Source organism: Zalophus californianus, chromosome 14 (assembly GCF_009762305.2).
Source record: "Zalophus californianus isolate mZalCal1 chromosome 14, mZalCal1.pri.v2, whole genome shotgun sequence".
NCBI classification, from domain to species: Eukaryota; Metazoa; Chordata; class Mammalia; order Carnivora; family Otariidae; genus Zalophus; species Zalophus californianus.
Window position 1 is genome coordinate 53,233,043 of NC_045608.1, and position 17,242 is coordinate 53,250,284.

The 17,242-nt window shown below is 43.9% G+C and overlaps 1 protein-coding gene across 1 annotated transcript in view; it reads right to left on the minus strand.

The window, feature by feature from the left end:
* Positions 1–4,283: 4,283 nt before the first annotated feature.
* B4GALT6 (beta-1,4-galactosyltransferase 6) overlaps positions 4,284–17,242 on the minus strand; it is a 112,195-nt gene continuing 99,236 nt past the window's right edge. The window contains exon 14 of the transcript XR_003516971.2: positions 4,284–4,498. The gene's annotated coding sequence lies outside the window, so the exon portion shown is untranslated. The remainder of the gene's footprint in view (positions 4,499–17,242) is intronic.

Consider the following 17,242-nt stretch of genomic DNA (forward strand, 5'->3'; position numbering starts at 1 on the left):
TTGGCCACCTCTAAATCTGAACCACAGAGGGATCAGGGGGTACTGGAACACAGAGTTCTTCAAGTAACCAAGCCGGATATAGAACAATCCAGCACATTGCATATAAATTGTGATCCTGCTACAGGATTATTATTAGACACGTGCATACATAGCAGTGCCAAATAAAGTCAGCTGAATTCAGAGAAAGCCATGGGAAAAGTTGAATCTGAGAGTGGGATCTGATCTTAAAATTCACTCCATAGCTTGTATATTTGTCATACGGTAGCTGGCATGTGACAGATTCTTTGATGAGCCATACAGTTTATGACCTACACATTCCATTACTGATACCAACATTTCCCCCCAAACCTTCCTTCTTCCTTAGCGCGGAGTTCTCAATCACAACCTGCCATCTGCAGTTACGTCACCAACAGTAACAGGATATGGGCAACGACAGGCTAGGAAACACCAGCTTCCTGTTTGTCTCACATTTAGCGTTTTCAGGAGTAGTTCTGGTGCATCCATAACTGTTCTTTCCACCAGGACAAAGACCAATCCAAAAGGGGGGCTGAGATGTGAAACAGCAATGAGGTTGAAGTTTATATTTTCTGAACAAGACCTTAAAGATCCCAGGACATTAAAACGTGAAAAATACCAGACACTGGCTTTATATTCCCCTCCCTTGTAGCCAGGACCAGGGTTTGTGGCCCAATCCTGGCTAACAGGCTCAGAGGGAAAAGTTGAGCAAAGATTTTTCTCCCTGAGAAGCAGAGATGCCCTTGGGCCTCAGGCTGCTTCTGTAGAAAGACATGATGGGGACAGGTATTATGGCTTCCTTGAAAGCCTATGGGGAAAGCCAAGAGAATCACAGAGAAGCTGGACCCACAGCTGTGACACCCCTCAAGCACCTGTTGCTCAAGCCACTCTTGCCTAGGTGTTCTGTTACACGCTGACTTACACTTAAGCTCGGTACGATATTCACATTCCCAGTTTTGCAAGGAATTCGCTGCCCCTTCACAGCCCCCTTATCTGAGCAAGCCTACCCAACGGCCACACACAAGAACCTGGATGGTCTGCACGCGACCTCCTGGATTTCCTCAGGCCCCCTCTCATTCTCCCTGTCAGAGTCCGCCTGCTCCGGGTTGGCTGCTTGACCTTGCCGAAGAGTTGGCTTGCGCTAGCCACCTAGATTTTACATCGATCATCAGGCCTTGGATGTATTAACACAACTTTGACCTTTGTTCTCCTTCAGAATATGACTTCCATCTCCTGTTCAGCTCAGCCTGCACCCTAGATAAGCTCATGCCCGAGGCCTGATACTGCCAGGCTGGGCCCATCCCATGCTGTCCAAACCTGGCCCATTCACTCCTCCTCTGGGCAGAAAACAGATAAATGGGCACACATGGGGTTTTGTCCAGATTATATGTCGTACAGCCTCATGGGAACTGTTCTTGATTTATGGCATACTGTCCCCTATGTGATTCCTTAGAGCTGAATGTCTATACACCATAAAAGGGGGAACTCTGAAAATCAGATACAGTACTAAGAAGAAATCAAGGCCCAGAGAAGGAATAATACCAAACTCTTCAGAGTCCTAGACATTCTTCTATCAATTGTAGTTTTGTATGTGTTTGCATGGAGGTCTTTTGCAGTAATCATTACAGCAGTACTTACACCTGTCAATGGATAATGCATCCAACAAAATTATTTTTATCCCACTACGTGCTAGAGACAGCCATTATCAACATGGAGAATATAATTGAATTTCCACTGTGGGCACAGGTCAGAATTTTACCACCATCTTTTTCAAAGATAAACACGAATTCAGTCATTATTTTTAAAAATATTTCTGAGTTATAATTAAGGTATCCAAATGGCCTTGAGTTATGCATAAATATACTTCACCATAAGAAGTAAGCAGGACCTTGGTGCATGAATTGTGTAAATCATCTTTCTTGGTTGGGGATTTCAGTCTTGGCTTCAGCCTGGCATCAAATACATTGCACACCAATCATCCTGACAGCCTTACCTAGGCTCCTGAACTTGGCCTTCATGCATGGTGGCAGCCTGGACGGGTAGGTCTGCCAAGGTGTACAGTTTCACCTCTCTGACCCAGGTATCCACATCCAGCCGCTGTAAGTGTGACCCCATCCCGCAGGCCCACCCCCACACCTTCCAGAGAACCCTCAGACCCACCCACCACCCCATCTCTGATTGGGTCATTTCCAAGTATGACAAGCCACCCAGGCTTCTCAATGTAGACACATATATGAGTGTATTTTTACACACAGCTTATTCAAATATGTGTGCAGGGCTCTTTCACCGAAGACACTAGAAAAAAATGTCTGCCTCCTTTTATTTCTGCTTTCTTTCAATTCCTTCCCTTATTTCCAATATTAACAACTAAAGAAAGGGGTATTTTGATTTGATCGCCCAAGGAAATCATTTCCAAAAGGCCACAGGAATATATTTTTATTTTCATTTAAAGTTGACTAGATTATTGGAAAGATTGTCAAATCATAATAAAATGAGAAGCCTAACGAAACAAAGTCTGAAACCCAACATATTGCCCTCACCAGCATGGCTGTCCAGGGCAGTTCTTCCGAGCAGGGTTCTTTCTTACGGAGGTGAAGAGAAGTTAAATCTTTGGTGAGAAGAGAAATGTCTCCGTAAAAATAGGAGCAAGTAGAACCCAGGAAGCATGCAAGTCTCAGCTCTTCAGTAAAAGAAAGGGACGACTGAGCCCCCAGGGTGATTGGGAAACGTGACGGTTTCCACAGCCCCATTGCCAAAATAGCAACAAAACATTAAAATTCGGGAATTTATTCCACCTGGTCTACATGTGGAGTATGTCCCTCTACCTACCTACCTCCGGCCACACCCCCCACACTTACACACACACACATACACACACACACACACACACACACACACAAAGTTGCCTCACATTCTTCATTTGCTCCCCATTGTGCTCTGGAGAGCATCAGCTGTTGAGAAATTGTTCTTTCCTGAGCCAACTTTAGGAGAAGGAACAATGAGATTCAAAGTTACTAAGAATCTTGCCTATGCCCAAAGCACCCTGAATGGCCAGCAATGTGTCAGAATCTTCCATGTGAGATTTTTTTTGGGTTAAGACTCCATGGCTGCTGACTGTTTCTGAGTCTAAGTTCCCCTAAATCTAATCAAGCCCAAGGGTCCAAGGGGACATTGTGTGAACCTCGGTCCTGAGAGGTTCCCAAGACCCAGAGTTCTGCCAGTTATATGATACAGATTGTTCCTCTTTCAATAAAGGGGCATGTGCTCAGAGAAATGAGGAATCCTTGTGTGTGAGGAGGGAAGCAAACCAGATTGAAATAAATAAATGTAATTGGAGAAGTTGAGATTATTCTTAAAGCTAGGCTAGTCATTCTAGCTGCCAAATCAAAAACCGTTTCTATTATACAAAAATCTGCAACAACTCGGAAGCAACCAAGATGTCCTTCAGTAGGTGAATGGATAAACAAACTGTAACACATCCAGACAATGGAATATCATTTAGCCATAAATGGAAATGAGCTATCAAGTCACAAAAAGACATGGAGGAACTTGAAATGCCTATTGCTAAGGGAAAGAATGCAAACTGAAAAGGCTTCATATAGTATCATTCTGACTGTATGCCATTCTAGAAAAGGCAAAACTATGGAAACAGTAAAGGATCAATGTAGCTAGGGTTGCAGGAGAGAGATGGATGAATAGGAGGAGCATGGAGGATTTTTAGGGCAGTAAATTCTTTCTGTGTGACACTACAATGGTGGATACATGTCATTATACCTTCATCAAAACCACAAAATATACAACACAAAGAACAAACCCTAATGTAAACTATGAGTTTTAGTTAATAATAATGTATCAGTGTTGGCTCATCAATTGTAATAAATGTACCCACTCATGAGTTGTGGGGTGGGGTATTTGAGGGAGTATATGGAAATTCTCTATACTCTCCACTCATTTTTCTATTAACTTGAAACTGCTCTAAAAAAAATAGAGTCTAGGGGCGCCTGGGTAGCTCAGTCGGTTAAGTGGCTGCCTTCGGCTCAGGTCATGATCCCAGAGTCCTGGGATCAAGCCCCGCATCGGGCTCCCTGCCCAGCAGGGAGCCTACTTCTCCCTTTCCCTCTGCCTGCCGTTCTGCCTACTTGTGCTCTCTATCTCTCTGTCAATTACAAAAAAAAAAAAAAAAAAAATCTTTAATAAAAAAATAGAGTCTATCCATTTAAAAAAATTTTTTTTAATTTCTAGATTTTTCTCTGTGGTTGATCCTCTCATAGATTTAATTAGGGACCTTTCCTGAACTCAGAGAACACATAAAAACCTTGATGTAGACCGTCCCATTCAGGTGTTGGAAAGGCATCCTTGAGTAGAAGAAGGTGGAGCCCAGGGAATCTGTTTCATTCACAGCTCTGGTTTCCTCACTGAAGGTTTGTGTGGCCTTGACTGGTAGAGGGCAGGTTAATTGCCCAAATCTTTCTCCACTTGTCATCTGTAAAATGTAGATTAGAAAACAAGACTATTGTAAGGATAAAAGGCACAATGCCTAGCACCCAGCAAGCCTTCCACTGATGCTCCCTGGGTACTACCCTGTGCAAGCTGCTGCACTCTCTGGACCTCAGTTTTTGAATCTGTAAAGTGGGAAGTTGTAAGGGAGATTATTGAGGTACCTTCCAGGCCAGCCATTCTAGGTTTCCATAATGGAGCAGCTAAAGAACAAGGCCTGGCTGAATGAAGGCAACACACTGAAACTAGGTATTATGAGCAACCATTCAAGTGGGGCAGGGGGGGAGGAAGGGATAGATATTTACTGAGAGCTCGTTCTTTGTTAAACTGGTACTTTCCACATCTTGCTTCCTCCAATCCTTACCAATCCCCTATTAACTCTCTTTCCCTGAGGAGGAACTGGAAACTTCTGCACTCACCAGAGAAGGTCGTAAGGGCAGGGTTTGAACACAGGGCTGTCTGACCCAAAGCTCATGTTCTTTCCTCTACACCATGCTACCCTTATCTACTTCGGGGAGACCCCAGCTTGTCTTCCACTTGCGGCAAGAAGAGGCATGGAGGTCCTGGGAACGACTTCACAATAACATGTGACTGCCTACCAAGATGTTCTCTGCAAGAACAGAGCATAATGAATCCTGCTTGCGAATAAGAGCAATCCCTAAGGTAAATAGAGATACAAATAACCAGAGTTCACAGCCACAGTGATGCCCCAGCAAGACAGCACTGAATGAGCGTCTGCTCTGTCTTTTCTGAGGAGTGTTTTCTGAGCCACCTCTCACTCCCCATTCCCTGCTGATCCAGCGGTTCCAGCCCTAGAGGCAGGAGGAAGCTGGGAGGAGAAGACCAATCTTCCTGAACTCGAATGGTAAGACATGCCTCCTTTTGTACATACATCATTTTCCTCGTAGCCCCCGACCCCGCACTTTCACTCATCTAGTTGGCCCCCTGTGGACTTGAAATTGCAACCCTTACACATTCACATCCAGATTATCCTTCTCAAAGGAAATCCACCATTGTCAAAATCCCCAGATAAACCATTTTTTTATACTGCTTTCGCTGAAAGTTCAAGCTCTAAATTGAAAGAACAAGCAAAGTAAAGTTGATGGCTTTGAATATCAAATCTCAGCCAAGAATCCAACCAAACGTTGTACCAGGGCTCCAAGGATGTCCCCTGCTTCCCAGCTCCCAGCTGCTCCCAACCGCCAAGCCCATTCCTCTTCAGAAAGTCATGGGCCTGTGCAGAAAGCCCCAGAAGGAGCAAGGAAGCCACTTTCGAGCAGGAGCCGCCCCCTCCCGTGAGCCCAGCTCAGAGCAGACTGGCCGCCTCTGAGGTTTGGGTCTTAATCTCTGACCCGGTTCTAAAAGCTGCACCCGGGGGAGGGCGGGGGGAGCATCTAGCACAACTGTGGGGCAAAATCAGGAAATAAGCAGCAAGAGAAAGCCAGAGCGCGTTCAGAGCAACTGTGCCTGAGGGTCCTAAATCCTGCACAGTGAGCCTGGGGACTTTAGACCCCTTCTTCCTAGGATCCCATCTTTTTTTTTTTTTAAGATTTTATTTATTTAGAGAGAAAGAATGAGACAGAGAGCAGGAGAGGGAAGAGGGTCAGAGGGAGAAGCAGACTCCCTGCTGAGCAGGGAGCCCGATGTGGGACTCGATCCCGGGACTCCAGGATCATGACCTGAGCCGAAGGCAGTCGCTTAACCAACTGAGCCACCCAAGCGCCCCTAGAATCCCATCTTGATCGGCCTCCCAGCTAAGGGTGGGGGGCATATTGGGGCTGACTCAGTATAGCCTTTTGTAGAAGAGTGACCCTCCTCATTTTCCGCCAGAATACTAGCAAGCCACAGAACAAGAGACACCAAACTAGCAGGATGGATGAAATGGGGGCATAAGGGAAGAGGGGAGAGCCAGGAGGGAAACATTGAGAAGGTGAAGATGGGGTCTAGAGAGGCAAGGATTCATGGAAAATCCCCTCTCAGTCCTCGGTCTTTCTGGATCTTCAGATCTTCTCTTTTACTCCAGCCCCCCACCAAAAAGCTTTCCTCCACAGAGTCTTCTTCAAACCCACAACCCAACATCGGCACCTCTCCTTTTCCCAAACATATTGGGCAATTTTATTGTGAACTCCCAGCCGAGTTCTTTACACCTGCTTCCGGTTTCTAGTGTGTGGACCTGGTTCCTAACACACTTTGCCGGCGAGAGGTTTTAGATGCTTGAGAGCAAGGTTATGTTTGAAACTTCGTCTGCAGCTTCACCACAAGATCTGCATCGTTCACTGAACTCCCTCCACCCGCACTCTGCCCTAGACGGAGGGGGGCGGGCATTAGCAGAAGATACCTCAAGACTTCCCCCCTTAAGACCACCCACTGTGGGCCTCATAGATCGGGCAAAGGACCTGCCAATCCTTGGCACAAACTACTAAAGGTGATTGAAGTTGTTATGTCATCTAGAAATGGGTTACCGTTTGTCACAAAAACACATGCACATTTGATTTATAAAATACAAAGTCTTTTCGAGGCAATGCTGCCTTTTTACTAACCTTTTGTCATAGATTTTTTTTTTTTTTCTAAATAGAGGTCCAGGTGCAAGAAATTTTTTTACCTCAAAAAAAAAAAATTTCTATGTCATATTAGAAAAGTTCTGATCACTGAACCACAAGCCAAATGCTGCATTTCTCCCCATTCAGTCGGGCAACATTCTCCTAACTAGAGCCCAGAGTCCAGATTCCCCATTTCTGAGCTCAACCTGCTGCAGAGTCAGTTCCTTTGAATGGATATTTTTGAGTTGCCAAACAGAAGCTTCTGAAATCACAGAAGCTCAAAGCCCAGGACAAAGTTTAAATGCTCTGATGCAACTGTCACCCTTCACCCATTTGCTGGGAGCAGTGTGATCTTAAGCAATACAATTTAACAGCTCTATTTTAGCTTACAATAAACAGCAAGGTGCAGTTCCAATCACTGTCCCTCCACAATGCTGATTATTCAGAGGCCCCTCCTTGCATGGCTGGCAGGAAACCATCAAGCTTCATCGTATTTCCCGCCATTAACAGAAACAGTAGGGCTCCTCTCCTTCCTTGATTCACTCTCTTTATTTCCACAGACCATGGGGAATGATAGCCATTTTTAGTATATGTGCTGCCGAAGTGAGCACAGGGGAATGATAGCCATGCAGCATAGTGAGCCCCACTGAAATAAACAGACACCACTTGAATGCCCTGGTACCTACTTATACTTCTACATGTGTCATAACCCAAGAGGCAACTACCAAGATAACTAATATTCCAAGTTCTGATAGGACTTCCATATTTGATGATGACAGGGATGGCATTTGGGACAAAAGTGAAATGGGTCTTACTGAGTTGCAATAGAGTGATTCCTACCCAAAAAGCTGGGACCTGGACCTGGAAACAGCCACGGGTTTGCAACTTCCTCTTAGAGTATTCACAACAAACCGAGCCAAAGATTGAATTGCTTAAACAAAAGATAAGGCAAACATGTCAGTCTGCCCATCCACCTCTACCAACTAGGCCAACATCGTGAATTACTGTGTGCCCATTAACTCTGCTGCCTCTCAAGAGAAATACTTCTTTGCTTAGCAGCCCTCACAGCCACGGGGGATCTGGACAGAGTTGAGGATGACCCTAGCATAGAGAAGTGGGGAGATACCTGGACGGCTTAAAAAAAGTGGTAGCACCAAAAATTCAAGCTGTCTCCTTTGTACAAGAGCCCCTGCTAAGTTTTTTCATCAATATCCCCTCAGCTGGCATGGCCAACAAAAAGGTTTCAAAAATCAACCAGGAGCAGGCATGTCTCACTTCTTCATATTTGTAACCGTCTTGAAAAATGGGCAGTGAGTTCACAGATGCCATGTGGACAGGCCTTGAGGTCTCCAGGTGGAAGCTAAGTGAGTGAGGGACTCTGGGGGATGGGCATGATGCCAGATGGGGTGGCTTACCTGTCTCAGGAGCCGGTTTCAGCCCCACAGCACCTGCAGGAATGGGGATAAGAGATTGCAGATGCTGGGGGCCGGCTGCAACTGTGTTGTTGGGAAAACTGCTAATCCAACACCACCAGCCACAGCCGACTTATCTTCATCAGGACTTCGGAGCGGGTCTCAGAACTAAATAGTGGGAAGAAGGCCAACTGCAGTTATACCTGACTCCAATAAAGCTATGGATATATTCATTTTGTTTTTCTATGCAGACATTTGTCCCAACTGAAGAATTATAGTGTTGGCATGAATATGCATTAAAAGAATAGAAGCTGAGCTGTGTTCCAAGGGAATTGTATTGACTATACAGGCAGCTAATGACATGGTTTACTTCTCTAGAAGAATCAGCACTCATTTTCAGAGTGACCTTGTAGTTTAAACTCTTTAAATTGAGAACACAATGAACAAGCTCCTCTGCTGAATTCACAAGTAACTAAAACACAACAGCAAAGCAGCACTAAGCCACTATCTGGGTAATTCTTCTGCCTGCTGAAATGTGGGTTGATCATTGTTCATGCATCAGTCTCCCTAAGCTGCTAATATCTGCAAATAATTCTTTCTATACCGGTGTTAAGACACCCTGACTCAGTAGAACGCATATGTCATAGATTATTTGCTTAACCTCTATCAACACAAAACTTTGGCAAAGAGGTTCTCATTTGCCTCATCGACACCTGGCTAAATGGATTTGTTTCTGAACAAGGTTGGAGGTCATCAAAGACGGCAGGTCACCACCCAGCCTAGCCCTTTTAATGTACCTAGCCAGCCCTGAAGCTTTCCCCTGTTAACTGACACTGTGAGAATTTGTGGTGTTGTCTTTGTGGTGTTCAAAGAGCCATAGAGTACTATGACTCCAATGTGTGATCAACTGACTCAAAAATTTTATCTTATAAATAAAAAAACCCTGAAGTCTGGAAAGATTAAGGGACTTGGCCAAGGTTACCCACCTAGGGGGTGGCAGATCTGTTAAAGAAAGCGGACTCTGGACTCCAAGGCCCAACCTCACTCCTGAACATGAAACTTCAGAATACAGCATAACCACCTGGAGATCTTGTTAGAATAGATGGTTGGGCCCCACCCCCAGAGTTTCCGATTCAGTATGTTTGGGGTGACTCTCTAAAATTTACATTTTAACAAGTTCCCAGGGAATGCTGACACTTTTGGTCTGAGGCCCAACACTTCAGGAAACACTGATCCAGGACGTGTGGTAGGGAAGAAGTTTCTCCTCTGACCCCAAAGACACAAAAGATTTCTCTAACAACTCAGAATAAAGCAGTTTGCTCCCATTTCCAAATCTGTTCTGAGGTAAGTAAAAAGTGAGGTGAAACTGTCTTCTAGAGTGCGTGTTCTAGAAGCAATCCAATCTCAAGGGAGCAGCCTGTCCTGCTGAACCATAGTAAAGAAGTTTTGGATTTGAGTCCATCATCAAAGATGAAGAAATGAATCCTCAGGCAAATACAGAAGCTAGTTAGAGGTCCATGGATGACCTCTGGGTGAAGATGGGCCCAGGCAAGCAGGCAGGGAAACAAAGGTACAGGTCAGGGGATGCAACCAGGAGCACGGGAGCTCAAACTCAGCCTGGCTCCGTCTGGCACGTGCAGCCAAGAACATAGGGAAATGGCAGTTAGATTGTTTGGCCAAGATCAGAAATGGCAAAAGTCAGTTATAGAAGGCAATGCAAGTGTTGATTCACTGAGAGAGAAAGCAAAACCTAGCTGCAGCTGGAAGTGACCTCGTCCGTTTATGGAATCATTTGAGAAGCATTTATTAGGCATTTCCCATGTGCACGTCCCGCACGAGGGACTGCGGATGCAAAGAGTAAGAAGGCATTGCCTCTTCTTTCAAGGCACTGTTGTTTCTGGACAGAGAAACTGAGTACCAAGTCTGACAAATGTCGTAAATGTTCAAGAGAGGTAGAAAGCACTTCCCAGAAGTAAACTTCTGCCTGGGAAAAACCTCTCTTTCAGGCTTTTCTTCCTTTTATCACTGACTGAATGTTAGTTGACCCCAGAGTTCCATTCTCGAACCTCTCATTGTTAATGGCTATCAGTGACCTCCAAATGCTGAAATCCAACCCAAATGCTCATGACTCTGAATCTCCAGCACCAGCCTGATTCCCACCCTCACCAAGCCCCATTTCCCAGGCTATTCCCAACCACCATCTGGACATGGACATCTGGCTCTCAACCCCTAAAACTCCATATGCCCCAAACTAGATTCACTTTCTTTCATATTTCTAGCTGTAATAGTGAAGAATTTGATCATCTAAATAGCCTCCCAAGCTAAAGTACTCCAGTCATCCTTGACTCTTCCTTCCCATTCATTTTCCATTCTTAATGGCACCAGAATCTCTTATTTCTACCTGCATAACTGTCTTTCATCTGGCTTTTTCTCTCTATGACCATGGCCTTCCCCAGCACTTTGCTAGGTTCCCAAAGCTCCCTCTTCTCTGAAAACTTCTGCCTCAAGCCTCACCCTCCATATAGGGTTGTCTTTCACACACTAAAAAGCCTCTGGGAGCTTTGTTTGCCCCCTCAGGCAGTTAGCAGTCTGCAGGAGAATGGACAAGGAGGGGGTAGAAGGGCACAGGGTGACAGTCACAGGAACTATCCGGTGCCCAGCTGGTGTTTGAAGAACCACAGCAATAAATGAAAATGGAGAAGAGCTAAGACTTCGCCATCTCTGAAGGCCACGCAAAGGACACTGGACTTTACTTGGCTGGCCACGGGGAGTGAGAGAAAGCTTTTGAAGAGATTGATGTAATCAGAGGTATGCATTAAGAAGATTAGTTTGGCAGGAGCTTATAGAAAAGCTTCCATGGAAAATGGATGAGCAGTGATGTTGCTGCAGAGCCATCTTAGTAGGGCTCAACTTGAACGGTCTCTTTGCTCTCTGCCTTTAGATATGCAAATACTCTTGTTCCCTAAGTAAGACCTTCGGTTTACTACACTGTTATTTTTATTCACTGCCCTATGTCTTTTCTGTCAGAGAGACACTCTCTTATCTTCTTAGGTTCTAAAATGGAAAATCATACCCCTCCATCTTCCTCAACACCCTGTCCCTCTGGTATCTTCCTGCTTAACTCTGTCTGTTGAACAGTGTCCCTTCCTTCTGAACCAGTGACACCACACCAGCCTGATTACTACTGTAGCATTGTAGGAGGTCAGTTCTCCACTTGAAGCCCAGCTGGCCTTCTCCCTCAAGGGCATTACCTGGGTGGATTTGCCAGTTCATGCGGGCCAACCAACGTCCAAAGTCAACTGTGTAAGCTCGGAAACACTGTTTCATCTAAAATCTCAGAGGTGGGACTTTTGGTGACCAAGTTCACAAATGCTGAACTATAAATAAACATTTCAGTGTAGTGATATTCCATAACAAACACAATGGTCACACAGGTCAGGATGACTAACATGTCTTCTATCTTCATGGGGAGCCTCCAGAGCACTATTCTTTACCCCAGGGTAAGTCCTGTCCATAAAACTACAAATATTCCATCCAAACAGCCAACATTACAATTTCCTTCCACAACTAACCAATCCGAGGGATGACTGCCATTCTCTTTCTCCACATATGCCAGTGGACTCCATTAGATTACAGCCAAGCGGTGCTGGACTGGGACTCATTCTGTCTCTTTGCTTGGGTTCTTGACCTCATTGTGCATAAAATTACATATAGAGGAAGTCAATAACATCGAAATGATACTCGTGACCAATGACCAGTGAGTTTTCACATGGACCTCCTAGTGGCAATGAGCCCCCTGACCTCATGGGGCAGAGTGCTCCAAGCTCACTATAATCGAACATCTTCTGAAGGTGAGCCAACGGGTCCCATCACAGAGGGAGGTATCTAAATCAAATACCTTAAAGTTGCTTATAATTTAGTTACTAAAAAAATATATGTGGGGCGCCCGGGTGGCTCAGTCTGTTAAGTGTCTGCCTTCGGCTCAGGTCATGATCCCAGGGTCCTGGGATCGAGCCCCACATCGGGCTCCCTGCTCCACAGGGAGCCTGCTTCTCCCTCTCCTCCCCACCTGTGCTCTCTCATGCTATCTCTGTCACTATCTCTGTCTCTCTCAAATAAATAAATAAATAATCGTAAAATATATATATATTTACCCATTTGATGGGAAGCAGCATCATTATAAAGATTTTCAAAAATTATCAGGAAGGTTTACGTTCTTGCTTGTAAGTAAAACTCAAACTTCTCAGGAAAGCACTGAAGAGCTTGCACAATCTAACTCTGAACTGTGTTTCTGGCTCATCTGCTTAGGCTTCTACAATCCATCATCCATACATTAGACACTGCTCTACTCTTCGTTCTCAGTCCATACCTGATACTCTTCCACTTCTGCACTTTGGCTCACTCTGGTTTCCATGGAGCTTAGTCCTAACAGCTCAGTGCTCAGACCAGCTCCCTTTTCCTTCACAAAGTAGGCTCCAGGGGCCCAATAGAATCGATAATAGCAACAACAAATATAACCAAACACTTATAACTAGGTTTCAATATGTCATGGCTGAAATTCCCAATCCATGTGTAACAAATGGAGTATACAGAATGCATAGGGATGGTCCCCTCTGCCCTTCGAGTTGCCAGGTAGGGCCTGGGGAGCTGGATTCACTAGGATCATCACCTCCAAATGGAGCAGACTTTTCCATTTACCCTAAGTGCTGTTACAGATCTTATCATTCTTACAGGAGTGGAAAATTGGCAGAAACACAGCATCAGAATCCTCTCCAGTCCGGACTCCATCAGACTTCAGGCTCTGGAATTCTTCCTACCCCTCGTGACCTGCTTGCTCTGTTGTCTCCTTTGCTATTCCATTGTCTCTTTCCTGGTCTTAACCTTTCTGTCTAGCCCTTTAAAACTGATGCTTCCCTCAAATTCTATGCCCAGTCCCTAATCCTGGATTTCAAATTTTCCTCTATTCCATGTACCACAGTATGTATGCCACTAACTTCTCCTTCTGCCCCATCCAGCATCTGCCCCTCAAATGCTTCCTTACTTGTATGGGAAAGAAATCACACACACTGCTCCTTTTCTCTTACCTAGATTATATTTATCTTTGATGGTAAGCTTAAATCTCACTTCTTTTTTTTTTAATTTTTTTATTGTTATGTTAATCACCATATATTACATAATTTGTTTTGGTGTTTAAATCTCACTTCTTACAGAAGCTTTCCATGAGCCTGAAAGTGACTTCCTCCTTCTCTGAATAAGTACCTACCTCATCAACTGTTTTCCATTGAATGGGAAATATATTTTCTTAATAATTAAATTATAAGCAACTTTGAGGGGGTGCTTGGGTGGTTCAGTCAGTTAAGCATCTGGCTTGAGCTCAAGTGGTGATCTTAGGGTCCTGGGATGGAGTCTCATGTCACATCCAGTTCCTCACTCAGTGGGGAGTCTGTCTCTCTGCCCCTCTCCCCCCATTACTGTCTATCTCTCTCTCTCTCTCTCTCTCTCTCTCAAATAAATAACATCTTTAAAAAATTAAAAAATAAATTATAAGCAACTTTGAAACATATGAACAAATCTTGATATTTCTCATGGAGATGACTAGCACATGGCACACATTCAGAAGATGCCCAATAGTTGCTTGTTTTTTAATCAGTTGATGAACATAAAATATCCCTATATTACTCATATTTCCAAAATTGAAAGATACATAAAAGTCACCAAAATATGGATCCTGAGCCATGGATCCTGGATGATGGCTCAAAGCTGATTCTAAAGGTGATATGGGTAAAGAGATAAAATCAGTTGAATAAATCTTTATTAATTCTAGCTGGTACAATGGACCCAAACCGCAGGGCAGTCTCTTGGTGAACTGAGCTAAGCTATCAGGAAATCACAAAGACATGTTTGGAGAACAAAGTAGTCTCTTCCATACTATCTTTCCAACAAGCCAAACCCTGATTCTTGCTTCTCTTTCACAGGATATGGCCACATAGGCCCATCCACGGGGCATGCAACCTCACACCTGTTTTGCTACACCAGCTGCATGAGAGCTGCAGAGAAAAAACAGAGAAACACCAAGAGAACTGCCAGCCAGATCAGAGCCTGGAATCTCTCCTGTCTATACCTCTCTCCATCATAAGTAGGGTTGGGTGAACTTTGAGTGGCTCTAGAAACCAAAACTCTAACTTCATCTAATAACTGCCTATGGGTAAAATCCTTAACAAATGTGTGATTGCTGAGGCAGATATGAACTTGGACCCAGGCATGGGTGTCTTGACTTCTAATCATCAGAGCTACTGACATAAGGTAAATTAAAGTCCCCCACAGAGAGACGGGGTCAGTTCTCGAACTTGGTGTGGGGCTGCGGGTGCTGCTTTCGATGATACAGTCCTGAAATACGGCAGCATGCAGGATAAGAGCTGTATAAGATTCTTATACTGGGGAGTTCCCAACTGTTTTTCCCAACTAGGTTAGGCACTGAGATTCAACCATGAAACTAAAATTACAATTAATAAAAAGTAAAATGTGGTCTAATTCATGTAACCTAGCTAATGTTTGCTTTGACCTGCATGACTGTCCACATGGACAATGAAAGAAGGGAAGATGAAAAGGCTTTTTAGTGGAAAGACATGGCAGGTAAGGTAGACACAAGCAGTTTGAGCACCAGAAAACTATACTCTATGGTGAAGTAAGGAAACTTTTCTAGGCTAGTCAGTAGTTTGGATAAAATGTTTTCAAAAAAATTAGTCAAGTTCCTTTGCTGTAATTCCTTGCTTACTCAGCAACCATCTGACTATTAATTAAATTGGTATTATGGTTTTAAAATGAGTCTTTTATGGTTTGCTTACCTTTAATCAAACCCACAGGGCTTATTCACCTTGAAAGGAGCTAACAGAATTGAATTCTCTACCCCGGCAAAGATCCAGGGCCCCGCCCCACGCCCACTCCTTCCCCTGAGACCCAGTCCAAGTACTTGGCCGGCCAACTCTCCACTCTGGCTAATCAGCTTACTTGCAATAATATTAATAAGTATTTCAGGGTCAACAGATTCCTGGCTAGCAGTTCACAGGCACCCTTAGAAACTCAATGAAGAAAAAAAGAGTTAATCTATTGTACTTTAAAAATATTAATAAATAAGTTTGTTCATTATAAGGGAGAGAGCAGAAGAACCTTAAATTAAGAGCAGGCCTGAGTTGTCTATTAACCACTGCGTATTCTATAGTAGGAGGAGGGCTGTTGTCATCAAATTAGTCTATTTTACCTCAATTAAACATCTACGCCATAGTCCCACGGTCAGAATGTGAGGAAAAACCGTATATGGCTAAGAAAAGACACAAATGAAGAATAAATGTCTCAATAATGCACCTTTTGTTTTCTGGCAATGGATCCTTATTGCTGCTAATATTCGCCCTAGAGCACAGTTTCTGCAGCAACCACTTAGCACTCCAGGAATGTGGTGACCTTCGACCTTAACTCATCCCTTTTGGTGGATCGCCTGTAACCACCTTTCTAAAAGAGCTTTCACAAACTCAAACTAACACGGGAAAGGCAAGCCCTCTTATCGTAGGGCGCCTGTGTTTATCCATGTGACCCTCAGTCATCCTCACAGATTGCCTCTCAGGCAGGAAACACTGGATTTTTCTTGTATTTGTCATTGCCACTTGTTCCGACAAGCGCTCCTTTGACTGAAAATGCATTTCCACTCTTCTTCTCTGTTTTCCTTCCTCCTTGCTCTTCTCTCACCTAAGAGGCACTGTAAGCTCCTTCTCCTGAACTCTCTTACGTTTCCTTTAGACCATCTTCCTTTGATGTGTAGGTCTCTGCCAACATTTTTCTTTTTATGTTAAAAATAACCTCCATCTCTGTAAGTTTACCGATGGTTCAACAATCAAATGCAGGCTACTCCTTGTACTCTGCATGACTCCACTTTCCCTCCACCTCCTTGTCTTGTTCAAATTCGAATTTTATTCATGATTTCCAGATCAATGACAGTTCAGAAGGCAAGCAAGTCCATGTGGCCAAGGACAAGATTGGAGGGCACACTAATGCAGTGAATGACAGAATCGACTATTAAATGGTGTCAATAGGATGGAGTGGAAGATAGAACAGGATGAGATGATAAGACATAAATATAGGTTCCCATATTTAGGTTAAAAGTTATAAATGATAACCACAATTGGATAGCGCCTCATACCTGCTAGAATGACGGTCATCAAAAAGAAACAGTGTGAGCCACAATGTGGAGAGAAGAGAACTCTTGTACACTGTTAGTGGGAATGTAAATTGGTTCGGCTACTAGAGGAAATAGTACGGAGGTTTCGCAAAAATTTAAAAATAGAATTACCATATGATCCAGCAATTCCATCTTTGGATACATATCTGAAGGAAATGAAAATCTGATCTCAAAGAGATATCTGCATTTCCATGTTCACTGCCGCATTATTCACAATAGCCAACATATAGACACAACACAGGTGCCAGATGACAAATGAATGGATAAATAAGATTGGTATGTAAATACACGGGATTGTTATTCTGCCAGGAGAAAGAAGGAAATCCTGCCTTTTGTAACAGCATGGATGGACCTTGAGGGCATTATGCTAAGCGAAATAAGCCAGACAGAGAAAGACAAACACTACATTGTATTTCTTATATGTGGAATCTAAATTAAAAAGAAAAGAAAAAAAAAGTCGAACTCAGAAACAGAATGTAGAAAAGTGGTTGCCAGGGCTGGGAGGTGGGGGAAATAAGAGGTTGATAAAGTACAAATTGCAGCTATAA